General features: G+C 31.4%; 1 protein-coding gene across 9 annotated transcripts in view; it reads right to left on the bottom strand.

Moving 5' to 3' along the window:
• The window catches only part of LOC127709457 (uncharacterized), a 378,921-nt gene that overhangs the window by 136,093 nt on the left and 230,661 nt on the right, over window positions 1-12,167 (bottom strand). The window lies entirely within an intron of this gene.

Raw genomic sequence — 12,167 nt, 5'->3', positions numbered from 1 at the left:
TCTTCACATTCTTTACTTTATTATTATTTGATTCTATGTTGTCATTTGAAGGCAAAGTCGAACTGTAATCTTTATTCTGAAAGACATGTTCAAGTTAAGTGAACGATAGAAAACAGTTTTTTTTTCTATGGCATGATTTGAGCACTGGATATAATTGTTCTCATTATCCAAAATAGAATTAAGTTATATAAATAGAATATTACAATGTATATTCAACGTATATTTGGTTATATTTTTTTCTTCGGTAATTTTTGTTTTCTCCTAATTCCTAATACGAATAAGTATGCAGTTTATTTACAATTCAAATTTGGTTGGAATATATAGCAAATTTTCGGACAAAACATAAATTTTGTGTTTATGCATATCATCAGAAATTGGTATTTATATAAGGTAATAAATGCGTCACAACAAATATATTAAAAAATAAACGAATAAACGTATGACATTCTTGCTTCCATTGGAATCAATTTAATTAAAATCCAACTAGAAATGGCCCTTCAATAATTTAAAAAAAAAACCAGTCTATCTATATGAGATATAAAGCAACAAATTGTAAGTGAAGAGTCCTTATGGCCATATACTGAATATCCCACATATTCTTTCATTCAGAGAACACAATATGTATTCTTCACATCGTTTTTTTTTTAATACAGGACACATGTAGTATACCTTATCTTATTTTATATACATCATGCCAAGAAATTGCCTCCGTTGAAGTTTTGCAAACATCCCATAGAGCAAATTACACGGATGATTAATATTGATCATTTGGTATATGGCTGTGTACTAAGCGACACGTATATGCAGGTCATAAATTAATTTGTTGAATGAAATCAAATCTTTAACTACTAATGGGTGCTGTAGGAGGTTGACCGGAATATTTAGCGAGGATTTCTTGGCATGTAACAGATAGAAAAAACTCAGGATTAGAATTCATAGAACAGACAAGGGGCAGTGGCAAATATTTCATATATAGTTTGAACACAGAGAGGATTACCCAGGCACCCTTTGCAAAAAAAAACCGATCTTTTTCTTTTTTGTGCCTTCGGCCGTTATGTTTTGAATTGTAGTTTCACTTTCCATATTCGGTATTTATTCTAATGCAAGCTCCACGTGGTAAAAACACGTGATGCAGGAATATATTATCTTGGAGTTAGGCTATTTCCTTCTTTGAGGCGGGAACTCCAAGCAGACAGCATTCATGTGTATAACGGAACTGTAGATTTTCTTATTAAATAAAGAGAGTTGACGGACCGGTACATGAATAGATCGGTTAGAAAGGTTTTAATTTCAATTAGATTGGTAAGCTTAAATCAAGGATTCAAAATGCAGAACGCGAAAAAAAAAGGGGGGGGGGGGGGGGGGGGGGGGTTCACAGGGAATAATTTTAGTTTTGAACTATACATTTGAAAGGTTTATTTTTTTTTTTTCATTAAAAGAGAGAAAAAACTGATAAACAGATTGTGAATGGTCTTTCTTCCTATCTCCCATGCCAAGAAATTGCCTCCGTTGAAATTTTGAAAACATCCCATAGAGCAAATTACACGGATGATTAGTATTGACCATTTGGTATATGACTGTGTTCTAAGCGACACGTATATGCAGGTCATAAATTAATTTGTTGAATGAAATCAAATCTTTAACTACTAATGGGTGCCGCAGGAGGTTGACCGGAATTTTTAGCGAGGATTTCTTGGCATGAAAACAATGAATAAAAAGAATATAATAAACGCAATATTACAATACGACAATATGTATATGCGTTTTACGTTTAACATTCGACGTTACCAAAAGTGACAATAATATCGTGCATAACGTCAAGTTCCATTTACCTCACAATTTTAACCCCACAAACAAAATTAATTATAAAACTTTCGATGAATCTGGATGAAACTTTATCTGTTATGATAGACTTTGAATTTCTCTTTTTAGGAACAACTTTTATACATACACTTTCTGGAAAGGCAAAAAAAATTGAAGCAATTAGATTTTATTTTGCTAGATAAGAAACATGTTCGTTTTTGAGAAAAAGAATACCAAAGGTGATGAGTATTCTGATAGAGAATAATGTCAATTTATCGATAAATGTGAAGTTAGCGGCCGGTTCGTTATTCGATATTTTGATATTCAATTTCCAACCAGCTGACAACAGTCGGTTCGATATTCAAATTTAGTTAAAAATCATAAAAATTAAAATATTCGATAACATGAAAAGCATGCAGGTCATAGTTAAAAGGAGTTAAAAGATATGTAGGAAATCGTTTTATGACCCCTTCAAGTTGTCGTAATTCTCGTTGTCCTCAAATATAAATCCTTATGTAAATCGCACATTTGTCTTTATGAAATATAGATTTTTAATAAAATGCCATCAAATTAAAGATGTACTTTTATATATGATATTTCTAGAAACAAAAACAAAAAAGATCCCTCTAGTAACATTTAAAAATATAAATAGAAATAATTACAGAACGCAAAAAAAGAAACAAAACAATAGAAAATGTCAAATATTACTGTATTCAAAATATATAGACAAGTGAAAACCTACCGGAGACCGCTTAAATGACGATGAGACCCCCTGGTATTTCAATTTCCATAAAATTTGTCGATCTTTTAGACTATGTATATATCAAATGGTATCAAAATGATTTTCCAGAATAATGTCATCTTCGATATTTACGGAGGGCTTAAATTGTCACTTTTCAGCTAAAAATCGTCGAAACTGCAGATCAAAGGGCACAGGGCGATGGCTTAACACTGTGCGGGACAAATTTGCCATTCCAGAATTGGCAAATCTGACTTTTTTGTTTTACAAGATAAAAAATATATTTGTTGGCCAAATGATAGATAATTAATAAAAACAAATGTCCCCATATGTCCTAACATGTTACTGTTGTAACTGTTGTCACTAAAGCTGATTAAAAGTACATTTCCCATGAGAAACTAAAAAATTCCCATGAGAACATTAGAAGTTCCCATGGGAAAATTTAAAGTTCCCATCGGAAAAAGTACTTATCCCATGGGAATTTTAAAGTTCCCATCAGAACTACAATTTCCCATGGGAACATTAGTATATAGTTTGTTCCCATGGGAAATTCTTTATTTCCAAAGGGAACTTTTGTTCCCAAGGGAACTAATTTTTCTTCCCATGGTAACATCTTTTTCATTGGGAACATTTATTCTTCCCATGGGAACATATATTTTTCCACGGGAACATTTATTTTTCCTTTATTATTTTTTCGTCATTTGTAAAAGAGTTATGAAATATCGCAACGTTTTCCAGTTATAATCCTTGAATTTATGAAATTGACATCATAATTATCATTTAGCCACTAGGAAGATGTGCACTGATTTTTTTAAGTTTATTTCATTCCATTCGGTCAAATTTCTTAATTCAATTTGTTACTTGTCAACAAAAAAAATCTTTTATTTTGTTTCCTTCTTCGCAAACACCTTTGAAAATCTTGTTAGATTTGTCTTTTAGGTTGCACTGCAGTAAATATAGACACTGGATTTTCCCATATGAACTCCCCTCGCGGCTTAAGCTGTTCCACTTTACTATGAAGTTTCGTAAAAAATTATATCCTAGAACGGAAAGTTGATATGCACTACTTTTTTTTTCAAAGGTCAAAACATAGGGCTGTGCGGCATATTTTCGACATTCATATGCCCCGAACTTCTAAGAGTTTAAACTTTTACTAAAATTCTGTACTATCCCTACCTCCACCACTTTGGGTGTCCCTCAGAATTCAATTATCGCCGCTACCATCTGTTTTTATACTGGTAACATTCCTAAGTTATTTCTCTATGAGATGAAACATAGAGATCATATCTGGGAACCAGTTCGTAAACAAAACAAAACATCTATGAATATTATATATCTCCCCAAAAGAGGCGTAGCATGTGAAACAGCTGTATTTACAAAGTGCGACCTTTATGATCTCTCAGGTAAATATCAAAAAGAATCCAGAGTTTTGCATTTACAATGACGGATGAGGATTAAATACTTTATGGTAGTATATACACTTGTATTTTACCCTTAGGCTGTCTTCAGGTAATGTACAGTTTAAAGGAGCATTGTCGTCTTTTGCAACTAGATCAAAGACTTATAATAAATGATTTTTTTTTTGCGATTGCATACAGTTAAAAGAACTACATGTGTATTTGATTTTTTGATTTAAAATAATTGCTGGTGATTTTTTGTACGAATAAAGAACAATTCGAAATTGTTCTAATTTTCAAATTTTATTAATTTTTTTTTTCTGCACTAGATAGGTGAAAATTTTATTATCTAGTCTCTGCCAAATCTTTAAATATGACACCCCGGGAATTACACGTCGATGTATAAAATTTCATGTAAAATCTCGAAACTTGCATTACTGTCATATTTTGAAGTTTGAAAAAAGAATCTAAACTTTTTCAAATATTGAATACGCAACCAAATCTCTGTAACCTTATCCATGTTTGATTTATTTAATTTATAATAACTACAATTTCCCATGGGAACATTAGTATATAGTTTGTTCCCATGGGAAATTCTATATTTCCAAAAGGAATTTCTGTTCCAAAGGGAACTAATTTTTCTTCCCATGGGAAATTCTATATTTCCAAAGGGATTTTTTGTTCCCAAGGGAACTAATTTTTCTTCCCATGGTAACATCTTTTTCATTGGGAACATTTATTCTTCCCATGGGAACATATATTTTTTCCATGGGAACATTTATTTTTCCTTGATTTTTTTTTCGTCATTTGTAAAAGAGTTATGAAATATTGCAACGTTTTCCAGCTATAATCCTTGAATTTATGAAATTGACATCATAATTATCATTTAGCCACTAGGAAGATGTGCACTGATTTTTTTTAAAGTTTATTTCATTCCATTCGGTCAAATTTCTTAATTCAATTTGTTACTTGTCAACAAAAAAAAATCTTTTATTTTGTTTCATTCTTCGCAAACACCTTTGAAAATCTTGTTAGATTTGTCTTTTAGGTTGCACTTCAGTAAATATAGACAATGCAATTTCCCATAGGAACTCCCCTCGCGGCTTAAGCTGTGCCTCTTTACTATGAAGTTTCGTAAAAAATTATATCCTAGAACGGAAAGTTGATATGCACTACTTTTTTTTTCAAAGGTCAAAACATAGGGCTGTGCGGCATATTTTCGACATTCATATGCCCCGAACTTCTAAGAGTTTAAACTTTTACTAAAATTCTGTACTATCCCTACCTCCACCACTTTGGGTGTCCCTCAGAATTCAATTATCGCCGCTACCATCTGTTTTTATACTGGTAACATTCCTAAGTTATTTCTCTATGAGATGAAACATAGAGATCATATCTGGGAACCAGTTCGTAAATAAAACAAAACATCTATGAATATTATATATCTCCCCAATAGAGGCGTAGCATGTGAAACAGCTGTATTTACAAAGTGCAACCTTTATGATCTCTCAGGTAAATATCAAAAAGAATCCAGAGTTTTGCATTTACAATGACGGATGAGGATTAAATACTTTATGGTAGTATATACACTTGTATTTTACCCTTAGGCTGTCTTCAGGTAATGTACAGTTTAAAGGAGCATTGTCGTCTTTTGCAACTAGATCAAAGACTTATAATAAATGATTTTTTTTTGCGATTGCATACAGTTAAAAGAACTACAAGTGTATTTGATTTTTTGATTTAAAATAATTGCTGGTGATTTTTTGTACGAATAAAGAACAATTCGAAATTGTTCTAATTTTCAAATTTTATTAATTTTTTTTTTCTGCACTAGATAGGTGAAAATTTTATTATCTAGTCTCTGTCAAATCTTTAAATATGACACCCCGGGAATTACACGTCGATGTATAAAATTTCATGTAAAATCTCGAAACTTGCATTACTGTCATATTTTGAAGTTTGAAAAAAGAATCTAAACTTTTTCAAATATTGAATACGCAACCAAATCTCTGTAACCTTATCCATGTTTGATTTATTTAATTTATAATAACTACAATTTCCCATGGGAACATTAGTATATAGTTTGTTCTCATGGGAAATTCTATATTTCCAAAGGGAATTTCTGTTCCAAAGGGAACTAATTTTTCTTCCCATGGGAAATTCTATATTTCAAAAGGGATTTTGTGTTCCCAAGGGAACTAATTTTTCTTCCCATGGTAACATCTTTTTCATTGGGAACATTTATTCTTCCCATGGGAACATATATTTTTTGCATGGGAACATTTATTTTTCCTTGATTTTTTTTTCGTCATTTGTAAAAGAGTTATGAAATATTGCAACGTTTTCCAGCTATAATCCTTGAATTTATGAAATTGACATCATAATTATCATTTAGCCACTAGGAAGATGTGCACTGATTTTTTTAAAGTTTATTTCATTCCATTCGGTCAAATTTCTTAATTCAATTTGTTACTTGTCAACAAAAAAAAATCTTTTATTTTGTTTCATTCTTCGCAAACACCTTTGAAAATCTTGTCAGATTTGTCTTTTAGGTTGCACTTCAGTAAATATAGACAATGCAATTTCCCAAAGGAACTCCCCTCGCGGCTTAAGCTGTGCCTCTTTACTATGAAGTTTCGTAAAAAATTATATCCTAGAACGGAAAGTTGATATGCACTACTTTTTTTTCAAAGGTCAAAACATAGGGCTGTGCGGCATATTTTCAACATTTATATGCCCCGAACTTCTAAGAGTTTAAACTTTTACTAAAATTCTGTACTATCCCTATCTCCACTTTGGGTGTCCCTCAGAATTCAATTATCGCCGCTACCATCGGTTTTTATACTGGTAACATTCCTTAGTTATTTCTCTATGAGATGAAACATAGAGGTCATATCTTGGAACCAGTTCGTAAACAAAACAAAACATCTATGAATATTATATATCTCCCCAAAAGAGGCGTAGCATGTGAAACAGCTGTATTTACAAAGTGCAACCTTTATGATCTCTCAGGTAAATATCAAACAGAATCCATAGTTTTGCATTTACAATGACGGATGAGGATTGAATACTTTATGGTAGTATATACACTTGTATTTTACCCTTAGGCTGTCTTCAGGTAATTTACAGTTTAAAGGAGCATTGTCGTCTTTTGCAACTAGATCAAAGACTTATAATAAATGGGTTTTTTTTGCGATTGCATACAGTTAAAAGAACTTTTTGATTTTTTGATTTAAAATAATTGCTGGTGATTTTTTGTACGAATGGAGAACAATTCGAAATTGTTCTAATTTTCAAATTTTATTAATTTTTTTTTCTGCACTAGATAGGAGAAAATTTTATTATCTAGGCTCTGCCAAATCTTTAAATATGACAATCCCGGGAATTACACGTCGATGTATAAAATTTCTTGTAAAATCTCGAAAGTTGCATTACTGTCATATTTTGAAGTTTGAAAAAAGAATCTAAACTTTATCAAATATTGAATACGCAACCAAATCTCTGTAACCTTATCCATGTTTGATTTATTTAATTTATAATGACTACAATTTCCCATGGGAACATTAGTATATAGTTTGTTCCAATGGGAAATTCTATATTTCCAAAGGGAATTTTTGTTCCCAAGGTATCTAATTTTTCTTCCCACGGGAAATTCTATATTTCAAAAGGGAATTTTTGTTCCCAAGGGAACTAATTTTTCTTCCCATGGTAACATCTTTTTCATTGGGAACATTTATTCTTCCCACAGGAACATATATTTTTTCCATGGGAACATTTATTTTTCCTTTATTATTTTTTCGTCATTTGTAGAAGAGTTATGAAATATCGCAACGTTTTCCAGCTATAATCCTTGAATTTATGAAATTGGCATCATAATTAATATTTTGCCACTAGGAAGATGCGCACTGATTTTTTTAAAGTTTATTTCATTCCATTCGGTCAAATTTCTTAATTCAATTTGTTACTTGTCAACAAAAAAAATCTTTTATTTTGTTTCATTCTTCGCAAACCTTTGAAAATCTTGTTAGATTTGTCTTTTAGGTTGCACTTCTGTAAATATAGACAATGCAATTTCCCATAGGAACTCCCCTCGCGGCTTAAGCTGTGCCTCTTTACTATGAAGTTTCGTAAAAAATTATATCCTAGAACGGAAAGTTGATATGCACTACTTTTTTTTCAAAGGTCAAAACATAGGGCTGTGCGGCATATTTTCAACATTTATATGCCCCGAACTTCTAAGAGTTAAACTTGTACTAAAATTCTGTACTATCCCTACCTCCACTTTGGGTGTCCCTCAGAATTCAATTATCGCCGCTACCATCGGTTTTTATACTGGTAACATTCCTAAGTTATTTCTCTATGAGATGAAACATAGAGGTCATATCTGGGAACCAGTTCGTAAACAAAACAAAACATCTATGAATATTATATATCTCCCCAAAAGAGGCGTAGCATGTGAAACAGCTGTATTTACAAAGTGCAACCTTTATGATCTCTCAGGTAAATATCAAAAAGAATCCAGAGTTTTGCATTTACAATGACGGATGAGGATTAAATACTTTATGGTAGTATATACACTTGTATTTTACCCTTAGGCTGTCTTCAGGTAATTTACAGTTTAAAGGAGCATTGTCGTCTTTTGCAACTAGATCAAAGACTTATAATAAATGATTTTTTGCGATTGCATACAGTTAAAAGAACTATTTGATTTTTTGATTTAAAATTTTGCTGGTGATTTTTTGTACGAATAGAGAACAATTCGAAATTGTTCTAAGTTTCAAATTTTATTAATTTTTATTTCTGCACTAGATAGGTGAAAATTTTATTATCTAGGCTCTGCCAAATCTTTAAATATGACAATCCCGGGACTTACACGTCAATGTATATAATTTCTTGTAAAATCTCGAAACTTGCATTACTGTCATATCTTTAAATTTGAAAAAAGAATCTAAACTTTTTCAAATATTGAATACGCAACCAAATCTCTGTAACCTTATCCATGTTTGATTTATTTAATTTATGTTTCTGAAGGCTGTTGATTGGGCATTATTTTAAGGTAGGCGTGGCTATCTGTAACTTTCCTCCAATCAGCTGGCCTATTCGACAAACCTGTGTGCGATGATGCGTGGAAACTGGCAATGACATTGTAATGCTTTTTTGACAATGTATAGCAAGATAGCAATTTATAATTGAATAAAAGGATATCATTCGATAGAAACATTTCTTTAAATGCTTCGCATCACGGTGCGGAGCTATTAGTTTCAGTCGATATACACGCCATCTGGAAATAATTATTTATCAAATATATATTCTGATTGGTTGCTTTATAATGCGGCTGAGATACAGCAACATCTATTGGCTTGAATGAGATAAGGAATTACAGACTTTTCTCATCTCAGGATTAGACATCAAATGCCGGAAAATTAACTATCTGTGTATTTCAGTTCCGATCAACTGTCATTAATTCATGTTCGTTTTATCATGCATATATTGCACACTGAAATTTAATATTGAAATATTAATTATTAATACGTTTTTATTTGCTTTGTTAATCTGCAATATGCACGATTTGTTTTGCTAAACAATGTTCCTATACAATGTTTACAAAAATGCATTATCTGTATTTTATAACTTCTGCCAATCTAGGCACAACTCCAGAGTCGTGTCTATTTGTAAATGTTTTAATTTTCAACAAGTGAAAAAAATTTTAAAAGCATGGGTGTACAACGCACACTCTTAAAGTAGACCAACATCATTTTCACCTGAGACTACTATAGTAGTCTCAGTTTTCACTGAAACTAAATATTTATTGCTGTTACAATTATATGTTATTGCACTGCATTACAAACTTTATGGTAAATAGTCCACATTTTCAATACTAAATCAGCAACCACATGCACACATATTACCTTAAATTAGGATACAGCGAAGCAGTCCTTAGCTTTTTAGAAAGCTCAAACTTGTTGAAATGTTTGTTTTAGAATTATCAAAGCAGTATTTACAACGTTATACAGGTTTTTATCGGCACGTGTCATACTTCGGATCTGTTGTGCGTGACCAATGTTTATTGTAGTATTTCTGGTCATGTTGGTCAAATTCATCTAATATACAAGTTTTAAAGATATCATGAAATAATTGCAATACATTTGATGGAAATTTAGATTTGCATTTTTTTTATAGATTATTTTCAGCAGTACCCCCGAGATACGGTCTTAAAGTGTTGAAGAAAAACAGAACTATGATAAAAGGATACATAACTGTTATGTGTTTTAAAAAAAATTAAGTGTTATAAAATTTGAATTACGCAATTAGCGCATCTTGATCACTTTCGATAAAACAGTAATGCATTAATGTTACAGTTTGGAACGCCAAAAACTGTCTTATTATGCCCATTTTCATTATATGATGTGCATTAACCTTTATATGATGTGCACTTGTCATTATATGATGTGCAAACACCTGTATATGGTGTCCAGTTGACATTATATGATGTGCAAATATCCTTAGAATCATGTGCAAAACAGTGTAGCCGAGACCATTGATTGGCGCGCTAAAATATCCCATTGACTGGGTCAGATTAGGTGAACGTTCGTCTGTAACGCCCACAACTCACGATGTATTTATTATAAACATTTAAACTGTGGGGTTGCCAAAGGGTCTCAGTATATATACGAACTACAGTGCACAGTTTATTATATACATATTTTATTTGCGATCATAAAATGTACGAAGTCGTCCATTACTATGTAAATTGGGTCGATTAAAAAAAAAGCTGAATATGTTTCTGTTGCCAAGGGTTTTTCACAAGTATAGTAGTTAGCAGAAAAGATCACCAAACTATACATTTATACGTTTTCATTGGTCAATTCAAACCTTCGACCTCACACCTGCGAAAATAGAACACGCGTACTATAAAGCTGAATGGACTGATCAGTATTCACGTAGCCGGTCAAGGTCGTTAAAAACTTCCATCGTCGTATTCACGTACATGATTGTGTTCTTGATTATCCCATGGCAATTCTAGCTTTTATACATGTGCATGTAAAATTTTAAACTTTAATCTTAACAGTCACGTCGAAATATTTAATTCAACTGTCTCCTCTCAATTGGTTCTAGATTAAGGGAGCTACCATTTTATTTTGATTGGGGGTGGGGGACTTGGATGAAACATTTTGTCTTGCATTTTTTTTAGTTGTTATCTCTGTCCTATCTTTCTATTTTTCAGTCTGTTAGGTCCTGACTATATTTACTAGTTGATCCTGATTTTTTTACATAAATCGTCATCCTGGCTTTTTTTTTTTGTCAAGTTGCTCACCCTGCCTTATCTTTTATTCAATGGACTTGATGAATTAACGTTGTACTTGAAATGAAACCGTACTTAACTACAAAAATAACCAAATTACATACTAAAGATATTGCTCGATTTTTATAGTAAATGGGTTTGTGTTATAAACTGTCATGTTCATTATTCATATTCTTTCATAAGTTTTAGGATAGTGTGATTTTTTTCTGATTTAGTTTACTTGATTTTTAAAAAAAAAATCCCGAAATTCTAAGTAAATTCAGAACATGTAACCAGCCATGCTTTGTTTAGAGAAAAAACGGATGTCAAGTTGGTTCAATATTCAACATTCAACATTCAACATTTAAATTTTTTTTTTTTTCTTTTTTTTTTTGGGGTACCATTCATATTCAACATTCAACATTCGATTTCAACATTCAACATTCAAAATTTATTTTTTGTTAAACTTTTTTTTCAATTTTTAATTTATTTTTTTTTTTTTTTTTCAACATTCGATTTTCAACATTCAACATTCGTTTTCAACATTCGATTCTCAACATTCAACATTCGTTATCAACATTCGATTTTCAACATTCAACATTCGTTTTCAACATTCAACATTCGATTTTTAACTTTCAACATTCGTTTTCAGCATTCAACATTCGTTTTCAACATTCAACACTCGTTTTCAACATTAAACATTCAAAATTTTTTTTTTGTTAAACTTTTTTTTCAATTTTTCTTTTTTTTTTTTTAAACATTCGTTTTCAACATTCGATTTTCAACTTTCAACATTCGTTTTCAACATGCAAAATTCGTTTTCAACATTTGATTTTCAACTTTCAACATTCGTTTTCAACATTCAACATTCGTTTTCAACATTTAACATTCGTTTTCAGCATTCAACTATCGTTTTCAACATTCAACATTCGTTTTCAACATTCGA

Source organism: Mytilus californianus, unplaced genomic scaffold (assembly GCF_021869535.1).
Source record: "Mytilus californianus isolate M0D057914Y unplaced genomic scaffold, xbMytCali1.0.p SCAF_7, whole genome shotgun sequence".
Lineage (NCBI taxonomy): Eukaryota > Metazoa > Mollusca > Bivalvia > Mytilida > Mytilidae > Mytilus > Mytilus californianus.
The sequence above is the reverse complement of the archived record's forward strand: the minus strand, read 5'-3'. Positions and strand labels throughout refer to the sequence as shown.